Source organism: Daphnia pulicaria, chromosome 2 (genome assembly GCF_021234035.1).
Source record: "Daphnia pulicaria isolate SC F1-1A chromosome 2, SC_F0-13Bv2, whole genome shotgun sequence".
NCBI classification, from domain to species: domain Eukaryota; kingdom Metazoa; phylum Arthropoda; class Branchiopoda; order Diplostraca; family Daphniidae; genus Daphnia; species Daphnia pulicaria.
Genome location: NC_060914.1, coordinates 7,113,558 through 7,125,005, shown reverse-complemented (window position 1 = coordinate 7,125,005; position 11,448 = coordinate 7,113,558). Strand labels below are relative to the sequence as shown.

The window sequence follows — 11,448 nt, the reverse complement described above, 5'->3', positions numbered from 1 at the left end:
CTCAGCCATACTTGATCTAGAAATTTCACTGTTGTTATTTTGTTAAGGGTCTTACCCACTCATTCTGTTCTTTAGCCGACTGAAAGTCACACTCGGCGAATAAAACCAAGTTTGCATATCAACTATAGTCTATTTTTTCTTTTCATCATGGTGGTAAAAGGTAAAGCCAATACAGGCAGAGGTAGAAGTGCAGACCCGGTCACACCATCGCCATCGGTGCGTGGCCGGGCTCGAACAGCCGAAGCCACAGAGGCTAGGCGGGCGGAACTGATACCCGCAGCAGCTGGGACACGACTGTTAGACTCGAGCTCAAGCCCGAGCTCAAGCTCGAGCTCTAATCCAAGTCCCACACACCCACCAAACCCACCGGTGGAGTCGGAAGGGGCAACAGCCATGCCAGAGTTACAGAACGGGCAAAGATTAGGTTCTCCAGATCTCCCATCACCTAACTTAGACGGTAGAACAGACCTAACCCAACCACTGATGGAGAAGGTCAGACACAAGGTTAGGATGTGCAATCAAAGAATTGCCGATCTGACAGATCACGTCAATAATACGGATGGGCAAATTACACAAGTAAACGCCATCCTAAGGGAACAATCCCAGACTCTGATAACTTTGACAGACGCTATGCCGGCTATCCAAGAAGGCGTAGCAACCTTAAGGCTGACTATCCAAGAGGATGTCACCACAAAACTCAGAAACTCGGAAGAGTCTTTTAGAGGAACAATAACCGTGCTAAGACGGGAAACTAACACTGCCCTAGCCACCGAGGCAACTCGCCTTAGAGAGGCACACAGGATAACCGCTGCTCAAGTAATTCAAGTAATTCTCAAGTAATTCTACCGCCGCGAGAACGGTCTTAACTGTTCGTCTTACCCGGTCTGATTCCTTTATCTAACCGGTCTCTTTTCCATTCTTATTTGTATTTGCAGATGAATACGGAGCCAAGGGTTGACACTCAACCTATTACCACTAGACGCCGACAACCTTGTCGATCTATCAACAGTGAGTATTAGTTACGGCTAGACACCGTCATACGGTACTAGTTCATTGAACCACCCGGGAGAAATCCCGGTAGAATTTTCCTCCGTCTAAGGAAATATTCCGCTACTCAAGTAAAGGTAGAATATCTATTCCTCTCCATTCTACCGCAATCCAATCCTTCGAAAGGGAAATAGAATCTACTCAGTTATCCCTAATTGAAAGGCACAAATACCATCGCAAATACTGAGGAAAATAAGGAACAAATAGATCTATTTAATCGTTTCGAAAACGATAAGCAGTAACATCCCCCCCTTATGACGAAAAAAATTCAACTAATTCAATATAATTCCTTTTTATTTCTTTATTTTTATCTACGACAGAACTAACTTCTGACGACGCTGTTAACTCATTAACTGAACAGCAGGATTGGCTGGATTGCATGGGGAATAAACAGCATTTACCGATGTTGCCAAATATGAATATCAGAGCATGAGATTTAATATCTACACATTCGGCAACGTTGCCTTTGTTGAGCGGGATTGGACATGGGGTGCATCCATGGTCGCGTCCAAAGTAGAAAATAAATAAGGTAGTAAGCTTTTGTGTATGTTTAGACAGCTGAGTTAGCTAGCTCCCAGTTCGTCACGTGACGATTTCAGCATATGTCATTGGCCAACTTTAAAAATTATTGGGCCACAATTAATAAAACTTGGTAGCTGGGGCAAGAGGCAAAGAAAATCTTTTAAAGAACTTTTCGTTTCTTTGTTCCTCCCCCTTTTCCTATGGTACGTAACCTACCCTACTTATTTTTCTCCCTTTGTGGTTAGCTTGAATATGTTTTCATAAATGCTTTCATAGATGCCGGTCTGTTCGAAAAACCGGCGATGTTTGATTAAGCTTAATTTTAATTTCTTTGAAGGTAGATTTGCGTCTTTGTCATCTAATATGAGAAAGTTGAAAAGGTAATCCATGACCTCAGAGTTTTTAACTGATGACGAGTTAAATAGGGGAACAGTATTGATTGTTTTGTCAGTTTGGCAACGTCTATTAATTTTGGTGGGTAAAATCAGAAAATCCCGCAAATAATCGATTGGTAGCGTTTGACTAATAGAATTGCATGAATTCAGTGTAACTTGCTGTCTATAGGTAAATCTAAGCTAACCAACCTATCTTCTTTTTTACTTTGGACGCAACCCAGTCGGTATTCGATCGAATTAGTTTTTGATCAGCTGCTCGAATTAGTTTACAGTTTACGGCATTGCTACTTGCCGAATTGATCACTTTTGCTCGAGTTTTGAAAAAAAAAATATTTTTTTGCTTATTTTGCTAGTTTTCGTTGATATAGTTTTACTTTAAGATTGGGCGTAAAGGTTTCCTGTGGAATGGATCGTGAGTTTTAACACTATGATAAATTTAATTTTTGTTTAGTACACAGGTAGGGGAGTCTGGAGTATGCCGGGACATCGGGTCAAGAGGGACAGTAGGGGGAAAATCGTAGATTTAAATAAAATTAAAAATTGTTTTAGTATGTGATTTGGATGCATACAATCTACTTTGGCGTGTAATTTGGTTGAGTTTTGTGAATAACTGTATCAGTTTTTAACAAAACTAAAAAAAACGTTTTTCAGTTAATTTTGTCTCCACCATTTTATTTTTCCATAAAAAAATAATCGCACATAGCATGTAAATTAAATATGGGAATGAAGCCAATCATTTCTTGTTCGTTAGAAAAAAAATAGGATTTTCGATTGATTACTTTAGATAATATTAACATTTAAAAAAACTGTCTTTATCGGAAAATCGGGACAGCTATTTTTACTAAAATGAGACAGTTAGGGCCAATCAGCGTACAGCGTTTTGAAAAGGCTGTACTCAAAATAGATTTCCCAGACATTGCAACGCATTATTTTCTACTGGTCCATAAGGGTTTTTTTATAAATAAGAAAATATTGTCATAACACAATAATCAAATTAGCATTTATTAAGAGTCTATGCAGTGGGACGCTATTTCAATTTTTACAAAAATTTTTAATGATTTTTAAGCCGTAAACGGAAGACGTCCCTCACCACCCACCCTAGTGTTCTCACTTACCCCTCAAAATAGTATTCTCCCACAAATCTGAGAAAAGTTTGAAGGTCTTACATGGGAAAACGATTTATTATCTATCTATATAATAATTATGGAGGGGTACATTACAGTATGGAATAGATAAAAACCAAATAATAAACAAATGTAATGATTAGTTTGGGAGGTATACGGGTAAAACGAAAACCGTCCCGGCTTACTCCAATCTCCCCTACTATTTAATTTTGAAATATATGGTAAGGCTAGTTGAAAGTGAAAGTTGAACATACACACAATGCTGAGTATCACACAACATTTTTTGTTTACCATTTCAATAAATTTATGCAATTTTAAACTTTAATTTGTGTCGTAATTGTCAATTTTCTAAACTAAATCGACACATTTTGGAAGCAATTCTGATCCTTTGACATTATAAGCGAAAATACATTGTAAATTTTCGTAATAAACTATTTCTCAAACTTGGAGTCGAACTTTGATGCTCTCATCTTGGAATACATATTACGATGAATGAAGTCCTAACCAGCTCACCCAGTCAGATGTAAAAACTTATGTAAGTTGACACATATTGTCGTCGTGTCCTTACAAACAAAATAATTTGTTCAAAGAACTTTGGCAATGCTGAATGTGTTTAAATCTTGAGGTGATTTCACTTTCGACTTAACTTTCAGCAACGTCATTAGTTTGTAGACATCACGTGACCAAAATTCATTCGATCGCATACCGACTGGACGCACCCATGGTCTTATACTCAGCATTCAGAACAGGACTCTTCGACATATATTGGCCATGAATTTTTTCGGGGGTATCGGAATAAGCGTGAAAATTTTATATTGGGAACAACTCAGGGTCTCTCTGGTTTTGTATATGTAAGTGTGAGAGAGAGAAAACCAGTCTGATTAAAACATATGCCATAACAAAAACACCATAAGCTTTCACACAATCTATGGATACGTCTTAAACTCAGTATTAGCCTTACTAACACTGCTACATTTCCGGGTTGTAAAAAAGCGAACCGAGCAACGTTTTCCTTATTAAGATTTCCGGCTCTTCCCTAGGAAGACAGGTTTTTCAATATCAAAAAAAGAAAGGTATAGGGTTGTAGAGCTCGTTACGCTGATCATTTTTAACAAAGAGTTTATGGTGTGCAAATGAGTGGAAGTGCCCGTAAAACGCAATCAAAGTTTTCAGTTTTATGGAGCTGACGCGCTGCCCAAGCCGGGCAGAAAAGGGGGGTCGAGCGAAGGGTGGCGCGTACCCATGGGAGAGGGGTTTACCTGGGCCATACTATACTGCCCCATGTTTCTCCATTGGTTATCATATCACTGCTGGTCTAGTGGTCAGCATTCCGGGTTGATAAGTAGAAGGATTAAGGATCGAATCTCAATCAAGTCGAAAAAGAAATTTCAGATAAATAGAAATTTTTAAGCTTTAAAAAGAAAATAGCACCTGTCACTGCTCTATCATGCGAACACATTTTGCATTTCATAAGTCAATGTCTAAGCTAATGGACGGCTAGCTACTGTACGGCTCATGTTTTCCTCAACGTCAGTCTATTGGTCAACGGTAGTCTATTGTCTATTGTATTGTCTATTTTCTATTGTCTATTGTAACAGTCAACGGTAGTATATTGGTCAGCAACCCGGGTTAATGTGTTAAAGGCCCGAGTTTCGAATCTCGGTCAAGTAAGTTAGGAAAACTAACTTCAATTTTTGAAAAATTTAATTTGAAAAGCTTCCGGAGTTAGTGGAATGGTAGGTATATTCCACTTCGATTAACTCTGGTGTCATGGTAACTCATGGTAACTCATCTGCATGGTGTATCATGCATCATGGTAACTCTTCACGACCGCGAAAATATCGTGATGACTATGGAGAGGATAAAGGAAGAAGCTAGATGTGACGAAGAACTTCAAAAATGATTATAATCCAAAATTTTTGAAATGTTCGACCACCGATCTTCCACTTCCTTTAACTCCAAAAGCTTTTTAAGCGAGTTTTTAACAAGCCGTCTACGACTCAAAGAGATTGTTTTGGGGGGTGCAAAGGCTTTCATCAGATAATCAACTCTGGGGTCCGTGAAGTGTACGACGGACTCCCGGCGTTTCTTGGAGATGTGGGCGAACGCACGGCCCCACTGCTGCAGGGCCGCCTGGACTGAGCGACGCAAACTACTTGCCGTGGCTTCTTCCAACGTTGCGAGCCGTGAATAAAGGTCGATCAACGGGGGACCGATGTCCATAATTTTGAGCTGGGTTCGAACTAGCGCTTCTTCCCTAGCACTGACCGATTTAAGAACGCCTTTATCCTTGGACCAACGGCTCATCCATGCGTCTAGCTTGGGAGGCATAAGAGAAAAGTCCGTAACCTCATACGCTAACGGAAATTCTTTAGAATTTAACTTCGACTGCTCAGTTGAAACGCCAACCGATAAAAGTGACGCTATTTCCTCGCAGATCGCTTTGGGTACTGGACGGGACGCTGGTGGGGACGGGACGGCAACCACTTCTATTTCTTGTCTGGGTTCAACACTCTGGCCTGCGTTAGATGGGCCTGCTGTTGCCTGAGCCCCTTCCAAGACGGTCGGTACACCGCTTGCCGTCGCTATTTTTCTAACGGGTAACGATGGCTCCTCAGTGGCAAAACGGACGCTACTCTGTGGCCGCCAAGGGCGACCATGATCAATTTTTCCCTCTTCGTCTTCGTATTCTGTCCCGTCGTCATCTCTTGGCGTATCTTCATAAAATTCATCTTCTGGCACGAATTCACTATGAGTCGGGTAAGACCGGGGATCCTGCTCGCACTCGAAATAAGCGCCGTACGTTCTGGCGTGATCACGAACGTAAGGATCTTGAATTGGTGGTTGGATTTGATAGATGGGACGGTCAAATCTCTCTCTTTCGTCTGGGACGTAACGATTGAGGTCAAAGAACACACGGGAATTATTCCAACTTTCTGCTTCACGAATAAGCCCATTTGTTAACCTGTCGACGCGAACGTGTTCGACACGTGGATTCCTTGGGGCGCGAGGGAAATTTTGCGACGACATCCCCGTATAAGAGCTAGAAAAAGTCTGAGGAAAAAGGGGCGTTGTATGTAGCGAGGAAAAAGAGCTTTAAAGAGCTAAATATATCGTCTACACCCTTAGGGTCGAAAGTAGTTACTTTCGTTGTATAACTAGTCGTATTTACCTACAAGTTGGCACATTGTGATCGTCAATCAGAAAATTTGCAACTCTGCCATGAAAATAGGACGGACTGTAGCTATGCTCACTGCATAAATTGTAAACCTTGTAGTTATTTGGATATGTTGTGTCCAAAAGTCGGACGACTTCCTATTGAAGAACATCAGTGTGTAATTGTTGAAAAATTAAAATATTTAATAACTCCGCAATTAGACACAACCACAGTATGTTTTGACATACAGACATTGGGTTCCGATAAAAAGGACATTTTTCCTGAAGATGGGAAGCTCATCGCAATGATTTTATCTGTAATGAAAACTTTTCATGAACAGAACTTAAATAATCATATATTTCCAAACTCATTGGAGTTACCTGTGACATATGTTAAATCTAAATCAAATCCGTCGTACTGGTATCTTTACTCGGAATAATAAGCGTGAATCAATGAGCCAATTAATTTTCGATTCGCGTGTCTTACCTGCGCTTGTTTCTAGAGACCATTAGCCTAGCAGCATTGACCAAGCACCTCTGCATAGTAAAAATTCTGAATACACGCACGATTCTGAACAGACGGAACAATCTAGCGGTTTGCATTAAATGAAAGTACGTAAAATCTTAAAATTATTGGTCAAACTTGTCAAAATTTCCGAGCAATGTTCTATCAGCAATTGCATTTGCATATCAGCAGCCCCCCACCAATCAAAAGCTCAATTATGTCACTGTTTACATCAATTGCAGTTTGAGCAAAACCAGCTTTTAATAAGGCACACAATGTCTGAAAAAGATGATGAAAGATATCATCTGTAGTTCACATTATTTTAAAATGACAAACTACCTGCAATGAATGAGCCACTCGTATCTGATGGTCATGTCCTAGCATAGAGATACATTTGGAAAACAAGGTATTTAAGTTCTCTTTCAATATTAGCAACTATTCAGTGTTGAGCTATCAGCTCTGCTTTTCCACTAGACTGATCTCCCTATCACAGCAAAAATAATATTTCAAAAAAATTAATTAAGTAGTCAATAACACAACACTGACAACACAAGTTTAATTTGTTACGTTTATCATATAAGAACTCATACGAAAAAAAGCTTCATAAATTTGGACAATTTTTTCTTTCAGTTGTTTTTTTGGAACCCGAAGTGCTCCTTTTTCTGGTAGACATTAATAAATATGCTGCAAGATTTCAAGTGAACATTTTGTTTCTAAATTTGAAATGTACATTCGGAAAGTCTCCAGACGATCCAGAACGTACCTCGGTTCTTTGGGTCTTTTTTTTTTGGGGGGGGGGGGGAAGTTTGACAGCTCCCAGTCTTTACTGTTTACTCTAGGGAATCACCGCTTACAACACATGCTGTGAAAAACAAATTTAAATTACAAAAATTCAACAAAAATTACAAATTCAAAATCAAAAAACAAATTCAACACATGCTACATGCTCTCAATACACTGGACACACGCAATACACGTTGGCAATGTAGCGCTGATTTTAATATATTGTATAAATATTTTCAATATTATGTTGCAGTGCCAGATTAATTTATAAAATTTATTTAAAAAATTTATTTGATGCCAAATTAATTTAACAAATTAATTTAATGCCACATTAATTAATTTAATTAATTTAAAAAATTAATTTTATAAATTAATCTGGCAACGATGTGTTTCCAGAGGTTCCCTTTTTCTAGATTCTTCTTTCTCATTCAGAGACTAGCCTCCTTCTGGAATAGTCGCCATTGCACAGTACTAAGCAGTATTTTTCATTTTTCAATTTTCAGTAGCCGCGATATCGATCAGCTGTTTATTTACTCAAAGTATAGTGTGTCAGTTTAGACTGTGAGTCAGTAATTTTAAATTATTGAGTCGCAAATGTTAAAGATTCTTTCTCATTCAGATAGTCTCCTAGCTTTTAAAAAGTTTCGCCACTGAAACTATGATATATGATATATCAAATGATATATGATATTCACAGTTCACTGTTGTTATTTGTTTTAAATTTTGTTATTTGTTTTAAATTCTATAACCAGGAGGGGGGAGGGGAATATTCAACATGTTTATAACCTTGTTATGTTTGGGTTTGTTGATAGCTCTTGTTTTTTTTAATGTCAATAAATTTTAGATTATGTACAAAATTTGCATTATTTTATCCAATTGGGCCTGGGTTTGTTAATCAATTGAGGGAGCCCATTACCACATCCCCAATTACTGAGTCGACAGTGTTTTTAATGGGCCTCCTGTTCTTAGATCCTCTCTTGTTGGCCATTGCCTTCTTTTTTCCAAATGGTTTGACGGAATTCTTTTTCTTTTTCCCTTTGGTGTACCGTAGCCTCTTGATTGAATTTTGCTTGGCAATCAGTCTGAATTTAACCACGTCCCAATCTCCTTCAGAAATGGGGGTTTCCTGAAGGATAAATTTATTCGTTAAAATTGAAAAGCTTAATGATTAAATATTCAACATTACCCCTTTGTATTTGGTGGGGTTATGAAGAAGTAGATAAAATATGCAAATATATATAAAATATGAAATATGCAAATTTAGTAAATTTTACCCCAGATTCTAAGAATCTGTGAAATCTGTGGTTGTCTTGGTGCGACGCTGTAACAGCTGATGCTACAAAAAAAAGGGGGGTGGCTTTTGTTAAGTTTGCCGACTTTTAAGTCATTTTCATTAAATTATTGATATCGGAGTTTCCCCGGTTTGGGTTTGAAAGAAGTTTAAGACTCTTTGATACACGAATATGTATACCAGTTTCTTGACTAGAAACGTCAAATTTTCTCAAAATATAAGGAGGACGAAATTGCACCATTTCTCTTAAGATATGCAATGAGCAGAATCAGGTTTTAGATGTAGAAGCTACAACATAGTTTATATTAAATCAGTTTTAAACACAGAAATCATGGGGTTATTCAAGAACAAGGAGGGGAGTAATGATTACCTCTTGCTTAATTGAATCAACAAATTGTTATAAAAGAGTTTTTTGCACGCATGTTTATTTGAGTACGCAGAATTTAGTTTTCCACATAAAAATTGCAGTTGTTGGGACTCTCACCTTGCAAAACAAAAAAAAATTTTATATGGGTGCGCCACACCGCACCAATTTTTTTTTTTTTCGCACCCAACCAAAGGGGTAATAGGGCGTAGGTTTAATTGGCTAATGTTATTTTTATTATTGACAGTTAAAAATTCAGTTTTTCGTTAAAATTATTCTTTGCTCTACAATTTGAAATCGTCACAAGAAAAGTTAGAAGAATTGCAATGTGAAGAAAATATTCACAATAAAATGTTTGTAATTTGATTATTGTCTCTTTGGTTTCAGTTCTCCAACAATCAGATTCATCTGCAACTTTCAACTAATTCAGCATATAACTGCGTGTCAGATTGGGAAAATTGTAAAGGCAGTTCAATGTTGACCGACACGATAAACGCATTTATTTAAGAAGCAGAGAGGACAAGTTCTATCGAACGATAAAAACATGATCGCTTGGCTTGTGCTGGCCTATAGACCGATAGAACTTGAACCTTTCGGAGTCAGTTCAAAATGTTGAGATCGTTTCATTCAACGCAACGAACTTGATCAGCCTTCTTTAAGCTTTCTAATGATCAGCAGTATAACTTTCGACCTAACTTGCTTTTAACTTTGGTTTTTCTTTGCCGATCAGGGATTCGTGGTCGAGTGTGCCACCGTACATTTTCAAATACAATCAACGTGTGCGTTTGACATGTTCTGTTCAATATTTATCAACTGAATCATCTTTCATAAGCGAGCCACCCTTATAGAAAAAAAAATTAGAAATTCGTTTCAACTATGTACTGATGCAAGTAATTTGAATGGTGATCAGTTAGGTATATAAATGATCGATTAAACGAAGATTTCACGACGGCAGTGTAGCTTTTCTGCAACTTCTCGCAAAGTATTAAAACATTTACTAATCTTATTATTCCTATACAGCGGATCAAATATTTCATAATCATATGAAATTCATCGCATCCATCATCCATTTTGCGTTGGTTTCCGTAAACAAGGGATAATCCTCCACGCCAGTTAGTAAATATTGCAATTTGAATACCCCGTGCGAAATGTAATGCAATAATTTATTATGCAGTTACAATTACTGGTAAAGAGTTGCTCGTTGTTTCCCTGAATCTGCACACGGGCGAGGTTAATGGTGCCGTAGTTACATTAGACCTACTAACAACTGCTGGAAGCATGGAAGACTTGGCTTCCAGCCGTTACGAAATTATCCATACAATCGTGACAATGCACTTATCTAACTTGATCGTGAAACATGGGCAGATTGATCGTTAGCGATCCTTTAGTGGACTTCTCAAAACCAATATTCGCAGCCTCCTTGATAATTATACAAGAAGGACGTCACCGTTCAGGATGAATTATCACTGTTCAGAAGTTGTCTGAAGAAACTACGTTCATTGATTCCGTCATGGAGACTAGCGTAATACAACAGCTTAACGGATTTCCTCGTTTCAAAGGGTATTCCTTTTTTTTTGTGAGGATCTTATACTTAATAAGTTTGAAAATTTAGGCGAGGTCAGTGAAGACGTTATTGTGTTCAAGCAATTTCTGGTCACTATATGGTTCGGTTTTTGGGCCAAATACATCCCTGGTGATGTTACAGGCAGTGGCTGGGAGTACGTAAATGTTTTCAATAGGTTTGAAAATAACGTTATCGTAGGCTTCCAGAGCTGGATATACCTGTTCAACGAAGAAGAAGATGGGACGGGACTTTAATGATTTGGGCTACATAGAGGCGGTCGAAACTGGCAAGACTACTATCATCTCCATTCCCGTTGACCTTTCCGGCAGCACTGAGGCAGCTTCACAGTTGAACGCTATTGGCACCAGCCCGGAGTTAGATCCCGCCATGGGCACCCTCTGTTTCATCGCCTGAACCCACGCCCCCTGCTTCATCCAGGGTTCCAACAGTGCTCAGTTTACCTAGGAGGCGTGAAAAATCACTTACAACGGAGTTCAACTCGTCGAGAGCTCTCAGCCAATTTTTTAATCAACATTAATTGTTTACTAATGGAGTCTTGGGATGATTTGAATTTCATTTTTATTAATTATGTTCAATAAGAGCAGTGTGTTTTCCATATCTTATCATGAAACAAATGCATTTTGATTAGTTCGCATTCTGGAGTCATATCACTTTATAGTGAGGGATCCATCAAAAA

The 11,448-nt window shown here is 38.4% G+C and overlaps 1 long non-coding RNA gene across 1 annotated transcript; it reads right to left on the bottom strand.

Moving 5' to 3' along the window:
- Positions 1 to 6,512: 6,512 nt before the first annotated feature.
- Positions 6,513 to 6,774, bottom strand: LOC124327477. The gene is made up of 3 exons (XR_006916162.1): positions 6,732 to 6,774; positions 6,626 to 6,669; positions 6,513 to 6,559 (listed from the first exon to the last, which is right to left on the bottom strand). It is a non-coding gene; the product is annotated as an uncharacterized LOC124327477 (long non-coding RNA).
- Positions 6,775 to 11,448: the final 4,674 nt, after the last annotated feature.